The sequence below is a fragment of the Solanum verrucosum genome, unplaced genomic scaffold, assembly GCF_900185275.1.
Source record: "Solanum verrucosum unplaced genomic scaffold, falcon-dt-bn FXZP01000383.1, whole genome shotgun sequence".
Taxonomy (NCBI): Eukaryota; Viridiplantae; Streptophyta; class Magnoliopsida; order Solanales; family Solanaceae; genus Solanum; species Solanum verrucosum.
The window spans coordinates 158,599-171,417 of record NW_026020642.1 but is presented as its reverse complement, the minus strand read 5'-3'; positions in this window follow the sequence as shown (position 1 = coordinate 171,417).

Below are 12,819 nucleotides of genomic sequence, written 5' to 3'. Positions count from 1 at the left end.
TCACTCTTAAATCAAACGAGTCTCAGAAACTTTCAACTCATTAAGGTCAGATTTTGCCTTTTGTAATACCAAGTCATTTCCATCAAAGGTCATCCCAAAAGTACCTCCTCTCTCGGGTGTCATCACAATTAATTCATTTCATGAAAACAAAACTAGGAAGAATACCTAACACACCACAGAGTACTAACCTGGGACTCCTTCTTCTAGTTTACGGCCTTAAGCCTAACAATTCGATAATTGAGAAAGAAATCATAAGTTCAAGAATTTATCAAGGCATATAAATCGATCCAAATTAACCAAAACACACAACAATCCTATGTTTCAAGCCACCTATGAGCATTTGTAAGTATACTAGTCAACAAGAATAAGGGAAACCTAAACTAAGGCTTCCGACTAAATCTACCTAAACAACCGAACAGTGGCCATAAATCCACTAAGGATCAAAACCTAAGCAAATCCGAAGGGTGAACCAAATAATATGATACTACTCAATTATATTCAATCTAAAAGAGCTAACTCCACGAAGTAGAGACCACAACCAATATCAATGCCGAATACACGCTCACGAACAAATTTCTCGAGACCCTTGCCTTTTCGAAGAGCCTTGGAGTGGTGTCAAACTATCAAAAACACCTAGGGAAAATAATCAACAAATGGACCCAAAATGAAAAGAAAACCCCAACAAGAAAAAGTGGGACACGTGCATGGAGTGACAGAATCGACTCAGTCAAAAGGTCTCAAACCACTCAAAGAACTTGTGCCCTAACGATGAGCACAAACTGAGTTTCGATCAAGCAAAAAAAAACCAACCATTAAATTTAGCTCAATGTTTCAAAGTAGGGAAATAAAGAGGAAATTGCAGAAATGCCACTAACTTACTCAATATGCTCTGCCAAAAATCACAAGAAACCGACAAGAAATTCTCCCAAAATCCCCTAAAATCCAAGTTGGAAATGGGGATTTTGTTGTTTTCCCATCGTTTAAAAAGACATTGTTAGGCATTGAACTTCTTTTCACGATCGCGGAGACCTACCGTTGGTCGTGAAGGCAATAGGAGGTGGACCTCCGCAATCGCAACACATGTCCTGTGAATATAAAGATCAGAGAGGTTGGTCATCGAAAACATGACCAAGGGCCCACAAACATGATGAATGAATTAGGGTTGCACCAGTAGCACTGCATCAACAAAATACTTAAGGTAATAAATCTTCCGTTGAGAGGTCTCAAACTCTATCAAAATCCGATCTACACAAACCAAGTATACTACTAGACTGGAAACAACATTTCGGTCTCAATTGAAGCAACAAAACAACAAACGGAGGTCATGTAAGGAAAATGTTGACTAAAGTCAACACGTTCAACGAAATAACAAACAACATTCTAAATGCAACAACTACATCCTGAAAACCTCTGAAACCAATCCAAAGATCGTTCTAGACCAAACTCGACATTTTATAGTTAACCACATTGATGAAATTTGATTCTGAGCGCTTACCAAGTAAGTTGAGTGAAGTAAAACCTTAAGGAAAATTGCATTGGCTAAAATGCCTACTCGCACCAACTTGAAATGATAGCTGCAAAACCCAAACTGATCATCATACAAGACAAAAGTAACCTTTTTGAAGCTGATGGAAGTGACGAAATTCTAATCCGACATCGAAGTCTTCTGATTTTAACTAAAGTGAAATCTTTAAGCATAAGGCCACAAAAAACTGGAAAGCTCAAACTAAACTCAACAGGTTACATCAAGAAGCATGCTACCCATAATGGAACCACACAAAATCCATAAGAAAGTTATGGAAGGGGAAAATAGTAAAAACATGCAATAATAAGAAAATGACCTTAAGGGTCATTACAATATCCACTACTAAAACGAGTTTCACTTGTGAAAGTAAAATAAATGGAATATATGAAGGCTAAAATGATGAGGATAACGGGCCCCCAATTCAAGATCGGACTCCTAAGTGGACTCCTCAACAAGACAATGCCTCCACTGAACCTTCACTGAAGGGATCTCCTTAGGTTGGAACTACCTCACATGTCTGTCATGAATTATGACAAGCTCCTTCTCAAAACTCAAGGACTCATGAAGCTGAACAGACTTCCAGTGAAACACGTTAGACTAATCAGGCATATACTTTCTCAACATATAGACATGGAACACATGATGAATGATCGAAATAGCTGGAGGCTAGGCTCACTTATAATGTACCTCTCTAATCCTCTTCAGAATGTCAAAAGAGTCGATGAGCATAGGGCTAAGCTTGCCCCTCCTCCTGAACCTTATCACTACCTTCATGGGCGGCACCCACAGTAAAACCTGGTCACCAACCATGAACTCTAAAGGTTACAGCCTCCAGTTAACATAGCTCATCTACCTACTTGGGGTAGTACGTAGTTTCTCTTGGATCATACATACACTATCTATATATTCTCTAAACAGGTTAGTGCTCCATTGTTTAACCATGAATGCATCAAACCAATCAATCATAAAATGGAATCTCCTACCATTAATGCTTCAAATGGGGCCATCTAAATACTCGAATGGTAGTTATTATTATATTAAAACTCCACCAAACCTGAGGATTGATCTCACTGACCACAGAAATCAATAACACATGCCCACAACATATCCTTTAAAACTTGTATAGTTCTCTCTGACTAACAAACCTTTTGAGAATGAAAAGTTGTGCTAAGGTATACCTAAATATCCAACTCTATCTCAGTAGACCTGTAGAAATGAGATATGAATTGTGTACCACAATGTGAGTTGATACAAATCAGCACCCTTTGAAAATGAACAATATCTCGAAGGTGAATCTGTGTCAAGCTCTTTAAACTAAAGGTAGTCCGAGCTGGTAAAATGTATGCAAACATGGTCAATCGATCCGCGATAACCCAGGTAGAATCAAAACCACAAAAAGTATGTGGTAAGCCTACAACAAAGTCCATGGATATGCGCTCCCACTTCCACTTCAAAATGGTTAGCCACTAGGTCAAATCACATGGCCTCTAGTGCTCGTACTTCTCCTTATAACAGTTCAAACACCTAGCGATGAACGCTGCAATGTCATTCTTAATCACACAACATCAATAAACTATCTTCAAATAAAGATGCATCTTTGTAGAACTAGGATGAATGTAATATCTGGAACAATGGGACTTCTTAAGAATCGACTCAACCAACTCAAATACTCTAGCGACACTAATACGACCCTCAATCCTTAAAATGCCCTCTGGATATAAGATCGCCTTCCTAACCTCGCCTCTAAGAACCTTGTCCTGAATCATCGTCAACCTCGGATCCTCAAATCGTTGTGCCCAAAACTTCTCCATAAAAGAAGATCTAGCCTCTATACAAGTAACTACTCTGTCCGACTCACAAATATCCAGTCTAACAATCTGGTTGGCTAAGGAATGACTGTTTGAAGCCATAGGTTGTTCCCCCACTGTAAGAAAACATAAATCAAATTCATATCTCTCTAGTTGAATATGTACTAAAGATAGCGATGGTTGGTAAAACCTCACTGTGAACCCCATACGAATAGTACCTCCAAATCTTAAACATGAAGACTAATGTTGCCAACTCTAAGTCATGAGTAGGGTAGTTCTTCGCGTAAAGCTCCAGCTGTCTAGAAGCATTACTAATAACTCTTCCATGCTGAACCAAAACACAACCCACGACAACACTAATTGCATCAAAGTACACCGTAAATCCATGGTCATCCATATGAAGAGTTCAAATTGGCGGTGAAGTCACTAAAGCCTTGAGCTTCAAAAACCTCGCCTCACCCTCATTACACCACTAGAAGAAAACATTTTCTTTAGTCAATCTATTCAAAGGTACCGCAATAGAAAAGACCTCTCTACAAACTGTCTATAAGAGCACATTGTCACGACTAGAAAAAATACAAACCTCACTAGGAGAAGTAGGCTTGTCCCAACCACGGACTACCACAATCATTATCGGTTGCACCATAATCCCATCCTTGGAAGCCACGTGCCCAAATAGCACTACAAAATCAAACTGAAACTCACACTCTGTGGATTTGAAATATAACCACAGATCCCTCAAAGTCTAGAGTACAATCCTCAAATATTGCTCATGCCGCTCTATACTGCCGGAGAAGACCAAGATGCCATCGATGAAAACAATTAGAAAGGTGTCAAAATAGGGTCTGATCTCTTGGTTCATCAAATCCATGAATGTTGTTGGGGATTACTCTACCAAAAACACATGACTAAGAATTTATAGTGGCCATATCGAGTCCCAAAAGGCAGTCTTAGGGATGTGTGCATCCCTAATCCTCAAATGGTGGTAGCCCGATCTCAAGTCAATCTTAGAGAACATTGTATAATCTTGAAGTTGGTCGAATAAATCATCAATTCTGGGCATAGGATACCTATTATTAATGGTCACAAAATTTAGTTGTTTGTAGTCAATACACATACACAAGTTACCATCTATATTTTTCACAAACAGGACAAGAGCACCTAAGGAGATACACTCGATCTAATGAACCACTTACCCAAGAGATCATGATAATGCTCCTTAAGCTCTTTTAACTAAATTGGAGACATATGATAAGGTTGAATAGAAACTATTAGCGTACCTGGCTCAATATTAATCCCAAAATCAATATCACGGTCAAGTCGAAGACCATTTAGATTAGTAGGGAGCAAATCTGCAAACTCTCTAACCACAAGAACTGAATTAAGAGGAGGAGTGTCGGCACTAGTATCACGAACATAGGCAATATAAGATAGACACCCCTTCTATACCAACCGTCGCGCTATCATAAAATAGATGATACCTCTTAGAAAATAACCATCATAATTGGCCCACACAAGAGGAGGATACCAGGCATGCACAAACTAAGAGTCTTGGAGAAGCAATCCAGGACCGCATGATAGAGGGAGATCCAATCCATGCCTAAAATCAAGTCGAAATCAATCATGTCCAACGCAATAATGTCTTCCAAAGTATCATTCCCCATTTTGTCACCACAAAAGCTCTATGAACTCAATTTACTACTAAAAAATTACCTATACGGGTAGCTACATACATAGGTAGATACATCGTCTAACAAGATAACCCTAACTATGGAGCATTATAGGCAACCACATATGAAAATGTAAACCCTAGATCAAATAAAGTATAAGCAGGCTGATGGGAGATGGAGATTGTATCTGTGATAACCACATCCAATGTCTATACCTCTAGGCTTCTCGTGAAGGCATACATATGGCCGCATCTATCTTGACCACTTGCTCTTTTTGCTTGATGACCACCTCTAATACTCTAGGGACAACCCCTAGTACCCTAAACTAGAACCCTGGGGTGACCTTGTTGACTCTTCTAACTCTAATGACTCGACTAACCGTTCCTCCAACGATGACTGGTCGTAGGACACTCTTGGGCAAAGTGAAACACTACACCGCACTTGTAGAAACCTCTACCAGTAGTACCCCTCTAAGACCACTCGGCTGAACTTGAAAGACCACCACATCGTAAATACCATAAATGTACACCTTGAGAAGCTTCAACAAGTTCCTAAACCATCTGCCACTAGAACCTGTAGTCCTACCATCTATAATTTATAGAGTTGCCTACATAGGCCTAGAGGGATAAAACAGTTGTGGGTAGCCTCTGCTTAGGAACCCCCTACCACTGGATTAAGATCCACTGAAACCACCCTTATAGTGGGGCCTTTTGTGGGTGCCTTAGTTAGCCTCACCATTAATCCCCTCAATTGTGCATGCATGCTCAACAATCGGAAGGAAAAAGAAACTCGATGCCACCATCTGCTATGCAGCCATCCACAGTAGACATGAGAGTCCTCAGACAAACCTAGACACCCTCTCGTGCTTTGTTGGCATCAACATAGATGTATGTCTAGCAAACTCATGGAACCGTGCCTCATTTTCTACAACTATAAAGTGATCCCTTAGTGAAGTCTCTAAAATCATCTCGCAACTACTCCCTCAAGCTACGAGGTACATATTTTCCAAGAAAGCCTCAAAGAACTAAGTCTAACTCATCAAAGGTGGCCTGGCTAGTATGCACTAAAGATAATATATTCGCCACTACTTCACCGACCCATCAAACTGGAAGGTGGTATAATCAAACCTGTGAGACTACAGTAGTCCGAGGTTATGCAATCTCTCATAATAACTGAGCAGAAACTTATTAGCATCCTCGCTTGGAGTACCAGAGAACCTAGGAGGACCCAATTTGATAAATCATCCCAACATCTTATGCTCCTGAAATGACATAGCTGGCCTAAGAGCCATAGGTGTAGAAAAGGTCAGAACTGGCTAATCCACTAAAGAAGGGGCCACAACAGCATGATATGTCGTTGGGGTCTAAATAAGCTATGTACCTATTAAGGCTGAAGTTTATGCCTTAGTTCTGACCTGGTGTCTAGCTGAAATGTTATGCATAATACCCTTATGCGACATGCCTTACTTGATCAGAGGATCCTGGCAAAAGTATCCTGAAGTTCTGGGGTGGCCACGAACCCCGGTGGAGGCAGGGCTAGCTTCACACCATTTGGCTAATACTGGATATACTTAACGTCTACCTCAAGCTCTAGGGTTATTACTCGCTCGTAGTCTTGAGCTAGTATTGTAGTCCATGCTCTCTCTTGACCTCTATGTCTTCCTCGACATGTACCTCTAGCAGCATACCGCCTGGAGGTTTAGGAGGGTATCGCCCACCCGCACTCGACCTTGTCCTAGCCATCTCTGAAATAATGGATCAAACAGACTTTAGATATTGGTTCAACCATCAACGTACGATAAGAACCAAGAAACAATGAAGTATCCCTAAGGATGCCCTATAGCCTCTCGAAGATTGGATACGGACGTCATGATATCGATCTATAAGACTCTAATAGGAACTTGGTCCTTTAACTGTGAAGCTGGTGAACCAAGTGCTCTGATACATTTTTTCACGACCAAAAGATCGAGCCATAATTTTGTCCATTATAACCTCCAAGTGGACAAACATAAACACAAATAAAACTTGCGAAAAATAACAGTATATTTATAATAAGATATACAATGGAAAGAGAAGAAAAATAAACTAATGGATCACATTGTAAATCATTACTGTGACAAAATATACAAAGGAGGCCCAAAAGAAACTGAGAAGACACAACTATAACAAGAATCAATCCTCAGACCAAGTATTACCTATACATGAGCTACTAAATATATAAGGTCCTAAACACAAAAGATTTACTAATACAAAATAAAAAAATATAAGTCAGTGTAAAAGAAGGAAATCAACAAATATGTAGACGCTCGGAGCTCATCACGATCCCAGTGTGGGACGACTGAGGAAGATCCCACGCTCACTGAGGGTGGCTCGAACAGGGTGCTGCATTACAAAATGTACAGAAGTGTAGTATAAGTACCAAAACACGGTGTACTTAGCAGGCATCACAAGTTGACCGAGCTCAAAAAGATCAAATATAAATAAATAGCACGAAGAATTTAAAAGACAAGGGAAGAATCTAAACAACAAATATAAGATAAAGGACAGTAAAATAATATCAAAGATTAAGTCACAAGTTACGCATAAGTCATAATACACTCAATACACCTAAAAGCAAACTCATACTATGATGCCACGCAAAATCAAGTAAGGAAACCTATAAGCCCAAAAGAAACATCGAGCCGCCTAAAATGATATCTCAAGCTTGACTGAAAGTCACTAACCCCGATAGATGTATCCACAGGCCACCCGGGATGGCACATCGAGGTTACCATTAATATAAATCCTGATGAGAGATTGTAACCCAACCTAAGACAATGCGCTACCCAAAATGATTAAGCGAGCTCATTAAAGTAAAAGACATAAAAAATTTACAAATAATCAAGTAAAAGGGCTTTTTATCACTCTTGAATCAAATGGGTGTCACAAACTTTCTGTAACACCCCGTAACTAGAAAGAACTAGAAAGAAGATAAAAAGTGGAAATAGTCATGTTTGGAAAGAATATAAAAATCTGGAAAATTTGTTAGGTATGTTAAGCTGGATTTTTGGTCAACTTCAAATGACCATAACTTCTATCTCTGGATGAGTTAGATGTGTTTACAGATATCTTAGGAAAGATCTTGGAATATTCTATCCAATGTCACTGAGTTTGCGAGATTATGAGTTCTTATGCGTGAGATATGCCCATTTGAAGTTGGGCTGTTCAAATAAGGAAATTCTAATCCGGATTTAAAAAGGGCATTATGGTCTTTTGCTTACCTAATTATTTTAATACGTTTTTGGGTAATTAATTGTGGTCAAATAAAATTTTAGTCAGTTGAGAAAAGTTGAAGTTCACGCTTGGGCTTTGAGAAGAGAGAAAAGAGGAGAAAGGAGAAGAAAGTTCAAGATTCATCGTCTTCATAAGGAATCACTTGTGGATTTCGTCAAGGGGTGATCCGTACAAGGTATGTGTGATCATATAGCGTTGGGTTAGTTAACTCATTCGCCAATCATGATTAATTCAGTATATTTTCGTCCTAATAAGATTAAGAATTTAATGTTCTTGAGTTGTATTCTTGACACAGTTTCGTTCATGAATTTGGGATGAGATTGAGGAGTTCTTGAGACTTTAATGTTTACTATTAGAGTTTCTTTGAGTTAGATTCTTGTGTATATGTTTTGGGTACCTGAATCTAAAGAGGTATTGAGAAAAGAATAGAAATTAATCGAATTAAGGTCAGAAAACGAGTTGAAAAATTAGTCAGATCAAACCTAGTGAGGAGTTGGAACGGTACACCCCATCAGCGCCAGAGGGGCTGGGGCGGCGTGCCTACTGTGCGCCAGAAAGGAACTACAGTAAGTTGGGTCTGGCGTGGCGCACCAGGGACGCGCCCGTATCATCATTTTCCACCAGTTTTTCGCCGTTTAGCCTGTTTAAGTCTTTCTAAATTGTAGTAACACTTCCTATTGATTCTGACTACTCTAAATGCCTTATAAACATCTAGAAATCATCCATGAAACATGAATCCTAACCTTAAATCCATAAATTCAAATTCAAGAAAAGTTAAGAGCCAAGTCTAGGAAGTTCTTAGAGTCATTTCAAGAAGTCTTTTGCAAATGCTTTTAAACTTTGTTTTAAGACTTAATGTTCAAGTTGAGTAAAGAGTACAGATTGAAGTTAATTTCTTTAAATAAGTATATGGGGACTATGTATTCGCAAATAGTTTAAAATGTTTTCGCACTTAAATAAAAACAGAAACTGAGATTTCCACAGAGCCTTTGAGCTAGTTTTCAGAAAAGAGTAAATGCTTTCACAATTAAGAAAGAAGGGAAACTTTGATTTCCAAGATAGCCTTTGAGCTAAGTGTTGATCAATTATCTCAAACCACAAAAAGAACTATGTTTAAACAAAAGAGCTAGTATTGTATTTTGAGAGTACTGTTGAGCACCGATATGGGGGAGAGTTTAGACAACTCATAGCCCCCATAAACCATGTAGCCATCATGGGTAGAAAAGGGTCGTACTTTTTATATGATTCCTTTTGTGCTTTTTAGCATAAACTATTGGATCCACTTAGTAGTTCAGGTTTTATACCCTTGGCAAGGTATAGGGCAACCCTGGCAGTGTGAGGCAAAATGATGTATCACCACATAGCTCTTAAGTGATGGTTGTCGGTTAGAGAAACTCCCACAGAAGTAATTGTATTCTTATATACACAGTTTATTGTATTTTTACATACACTTCAGAGTTATATTGTAATTTTGCATACATACAGAGTTGGCATCATGTTTTAAACAACTTTTCTTTATATTACACTTGTTTTAAACTGCTTTATATTGAAATAAGTTCAGTTATATTGAGTAGAGTTGAGCCAGGTAAGTTCTTTAGTTCCTTCCAAGCTTATGTCTTGTTTTAGAATTCCCCTTGCATACTCGTACATTCAATGTACTGATGCCACTTGGCATGTATCTTATTATGATGCAGACACAGGTAACCAAGATCAGCATCCAACGCATCGTTGATCCAGCTGAGCACTCAAAGTCTTGTGGAGAGCCTCTTTGCTTTCCCGAGGATCCCTTTTATTGCTTTCAGTTTTATTATTACTTCATTAGGATGTTGTGGGTCTTGTCTTGACATCCATCTCAGTTATTTTAGAGGCTTCATAGACTGTCAGATGTTAGTTCTTTAGTTTTGTCATTCTCATTATCTTATGTTGAGATTTGTGTTTGCATTAATGGGCAGTTGAATGTTCCTTTATAACATTCCAGTTTATTACATTGATTTATCTTTGTTGATTTAAGTTTTCTGCTGAGTAAGTATGCCAAACCAAGGGCTCGCTTGGGGCAAGCAATGGTTCTCGACTGCCAGCCACGTCCGGGGTGTAGGCTCGGGGATGACACTTTCAACTCATTAAAGTCAATTTCCCCTTTTAAAACCAAGTCATTTCCATCAAAGTTCATCCCAAAAGTAACACCCCTCCCAGGAATCATCACAATCAAGTCATTTCATCGACATAAAACTGGGAAGAATACTCGTCACACCACAAGGGGACTAACCAAGAACACATGCTTGTAGCTCACGATCTCAAGACCAACAACAAAATAATCGAGAAAGAAATCATAAATCTAAGATTTTATTAAGCCATACAAACTGAGTCAAAATTAAAAACACACAACAATCCTTAGTTTCACGTGACCCATGAGAATTTCTAAGGATACTAGTCAAGAAGCATAAGGGCAACCTAAAGTAAGGCTTTTGGCTAATACTACCTAAACAACCCAACAATGGCCATTAATCAACTAGGCAACAAAATCTAAGCTATTCCTAAGGTTTAACTAAATCATACAGAACTACTAGATTATAATATATCTAAAAGGGCTTATTCTAAGAAGTAGAGACCATCGCCTACCTCTAGGCCAAATACACACTCACATAAAAATTACTCAGGAGTTTTGACCTTCCAAAGAGACTCGGAGCAATGCCAAGTTATCAACAACACCAAGGAAACACAAAAAAAAAAATCATTACAAAGCAATAATAAATAATGGGACTCAAAAGAACAAGAAACCCCCAACAAGCAAACGTGGTACCGCACATAGAGTCACGAAATTGAATATGTTACAAGGTTTCAAACCACTCAAAGAACATGGGTCCCAAACATGAGTACAAACCAATTTCTGATCAAGACAAAACAAGACCTCCATTTAATTTAGCTCAAGGGTTCAAAATAGGGAAATAAAGATGAAATTGCGGATATTACCAAGAGAAACAAAAGATTCAACTATCCTGGAATGAGACCATGAACATTCCCAACACACTCCAACAAAAATCACCCAAATCCGACAAGAAATGCTCCAAATATCACCTAAAAATCATATTGGAAATGCGGTTTTGGTTGCTGTCATGTCTTTTAACACATTGGCAAGCATTGAATTGTTTTTCACGATCATGGAGACCTCCTCATGATCGCAAAGGTCAGCAAAGCTGACCCTTAAGCTTTTGATGCACGTGGTTCCAAGTTAATGCCCGCGAACGCACCAGAGCCCCCATACGCAAAGAAAAGGGAGGCGATTCTCCACGATCGCGATGAAGGAATTAGTTCTGCACCAGCAACATTGCATCATTAAAATTACTAAAGAACAAAATCCTCTGTTGTGGTTCGGAACTCGTTCAGAATCCTGTCGACGCAAACTAAGTATGATACTAGACTAGAAACGATATTTCAGACTCAACAGAATGAACGAAACAACCAACAAAAGTCGTCTCATCAAAATGTTGACCAAAGTCAACACTTTCAATGACATAACAAACAAAACGCTAAAAGCCACAAATATATGCCAAAAAACTCAAAAACCAAACCAAAGGTCGTTCTAGACAAAACTGCGAGCATACATTCATCTTTTCAAGCTTCCTTCCTAAAATATTTCTCACAGATCCTCTAAGAAATATGGAAAGTTGTGGATCAGTATTATCAACCATTAATAAACTAGAAAACAAATAACTAGTACATCAACTCAACTAATTGCTAATAATACAACAACTAGGGGCATACTGATTGCTGCATATACAAACAAATAGCACATCAACTAATTGCTACTAAAATAACAACTAGGGGCATACATTCATCTCTTCAAGCTTCCTTCGTCAACGATTTCTCAGGGATCCTCTAAAGAAGATAGAAACTGGTGGATGAATATTTTCAACCTGATTGTAAGCTTATGCTGCCTAGGACATTTTGTAAACTACATCAACAACTGACTTTCTCCCTTAGCTTGTTCCTATGCCAACTTTTCAGCCCACTTAAATGCTTTTCTAGGGACTCCTTGTTAGTGTAAAATTATACTACATAGGGCTCAAGAGTACTCACCTATGAATTATCATTATTAGTATCTTCTGATAAAGTAGGAGATCTTATAAATGCTATCAAGAAGATGCCTGTGTATCAACAGTTTCTAAAGAAGATAGAAACTTACAGAGCGGTTTTTTTAACCTGAATCACAATTTTATTCATCTTAATCATATTATTTTAAGCTTATGCTGCTATAACAATAGAGTTTTTGCTTTTGGCTTGTGCCTACTCCAACTCTTCAGCCCATTTAAATACTTTTCTAGGTACTCCTTATTAGTGATAAAATATATTTTTGTATATAAAAAGATGTCGTTAGTGACAAAACTACATTTGTTCACTACGAAATACATATAACTTTGGAGACAATTAATGTCGTCACTTATTGAACTAAATAATTTGCGGCGACATAATTTTATCGATAGTAATAACATTTTTAGTGAAAAACCATACTATTAACTACAAACAAATTATACTTTGTTTGATAA